The sequence below is a fragment of the Haliaeetus leucocephalus genome, unplaced genomic scaffold (genome assembly GCF_000737465.1).
Source record: "Haliaeetus leucocephalus isolate CR32 unplaced genomic scaffold, Haliaeetus_leucocephalus-4.0 Scaffold1000, whole genome shotgun sequence".
Lineage (NCBI taxonomy): Eukaryota > Metazoa > Chordata > Aves > Accipitriformes > Accipitridae > Haliaeetus > Haliaeetus leucocephalus.
The window spans coordinates 3,657,536-3,659,815 of record NW_010973436.1 but is presented as its reverse complement, the minus strand read 5'-3'; positions in this window follow the sequence as shown (position 1 = coordinate 3,659,815).

Genomic DNA, 2,280 nt, shown 5'->3' with positions numbered 1-2,280 from the left:
TGTCTCTTGAAGCCTTGAGAGCCCTTGTCGTATTTCTTCCTTTCCTCCTCCTGCCTCAGCCCACACCCTTCCTGACATGAGAAATTCCTGGGTGATCCGAAGCACCGTGGGCAGTAGCCGGGAGCACCACCAGCGGCAGCGGGACCCCTCACCAGGGCCAAGCCCAGACCAGAAGAGGCTTTTCTCTGCGCTGTAGAGATGCTGCTGGTATGGGTGTTGGGGTGGGTGTTATTCACCCTGGCTCTCCCCATCTTTCCTTCCTGTCTCCTTCTTGCACTGCCATCACCAGCCACTGCCTTTGGTCCCTGGGGCTTTTGGGGACCCTTTGCTATCCCATCTTTGTGGCAGGAGGGGCTGGGGCTCAGCCAGGTGGTGGCTTTGGGCACAGCCCCATTGAGCAGCACGGCCAGCACTGGTCCAAGGTGTCCCTTTGGGGAGGTGCGATGCGGTCCGGCTGCTTTACTCTTTTCCAGACTGGAAGGACGTAGGTTTAGCTCTGGGCACCGATGCGCCCACAGACAAGTTGTTGTCATCTTTGGAGATAGCAGTGATGATTATGAGAATAAAAGCATTTGGGTGCACAAAATATTACCGCCGTGGGTGTTGCGTGCTTGCTTTTAGCTCCTCGGAGGCGAGGAAGCTGCTTGCACGTGGGCTTGGGCATTGCGGTGTTCAGAGCTGCTCAGCGGTGGCTGATGCTGAAGAAAGCCCCGATGGTGCCATGCTCCTGGCACCGGGGTCCTGTGGGTGCCGGCACTGCCGGCTCCGTGCCCACCCGGCACAGTCCCGGGGATGCCAGCGACCGACGTGAGCCCTGTCCCGGTGGGAAGCAAAGCTCTGCCACGTCACCAGCGCCAGCTGCCTGCAGAATCAATACAAGTGTCTGTTACAGAGATACACGCGACAGCGTTTTAAAGGACAATATCAATAAACTCGGGAGAGCTGTTAGCAGGCTCTGACGAGGGCTGGCAAGCAGGCGCTCCCCGCGTCGGGGAGATCATGACCATTGAAATATTGAAGTACTTGCATATAAACTGCGCTTTCAAGTATTTTTGACAAGGGTACTAATTAAATCTTAATTGACACTGCACTAATTAGCTTCTTAATTACATGGAACCACATAATTAGCAGCACACTCTGTGCTAATTGTTAATTAGGAAAACCAGGCTTCCCCCTATCCCCCCCCATCCCTCCCCTCCTGTTGTCGCTTTTAACTAAAGAGCCTCTGGTGGGAGGAGGAGGAGGAAGAAGATGGAAGGGGGGAAGGTTGTGAAACCTGGCTCAGGGGAGCAGTTGTGCTCCCAGCACACGCACTGGGACGGTATGCAGCTCCAGCTGGGGGTTTGGGGGGGGGACGACACAGGGATGGGCGTGCAGGCACAACGGGCTGCTCGTTGAGGGTTGGTTAATGATAACGTGGTGGTGATGCGACACAACCCTCCTCCTGGTGACATCTCCGTGAAGCCCCTTTCCTGCAGCTCCATCCAGGACAAGCCGCTGCAGCACCGGGCAGCTGCCAAGGATGCTGACCCCCTGTGCCAACAGACGGCTTTAGCCCTCTCCACCAGCTCGGTGAATCGTCCCCCGCCGTGGCTCCAGGCCCTCCCAGCCCCCGGCGTGCTGCCGTTCCACTGTGGGGTCCCACAGAGTGGGGGAAGCAGACCCTTCATTTCTGTGCTGGGTTGTGCGACTCCCTGCCCCACGGCCACGTGCTTAATGGTCCCCAAAGAAGTGGGTTTTCCCTTCTGGTGAGTCTGTCCACTTTGCCCCCCTTTATTTCTTTGGTTTTTCTGGTTTTCCTGCCTTGCTCCATCTCTCCTGCCAGACAGCAGGCAGTGGGAGCATCTCATCGCTGAGACAGCAAAGTTTTTTCTTTAAACAGGTCCTCCTCAGCCCAAAGTCCCCTCGGGGTTTCGCTTGGCCACTCGCTTCACAGGGGCGAGGGCCCATCCTCCCCAAAAGGGGCACACTGGGGCGGCTGCATGCACCTACCCGGCTGGGCGCTTGTGGGACCCGCCGTGGCTTTGCTCCTGGGGTGGATTTTCATCCCTCAGCCGCGTGTGTACGCAATGGGCATCGCAGGGCTCGGTGCTTGCGGGTCGATGTGGGTCTGTACCAGTGTTAGCTTGGCACCGTGTCTAAGCTCGCTATCTGGTTTTGGTAGAGGAATTGCTCTGGATCTGGCTGTGCCGCTGCCATGTAGGACCAGGGCTGCTACATCCCAGCCCCTGTACCCCACTGTGCACCAGCCCAGCCACTGCGCCTGCTCCTCAAAACCCT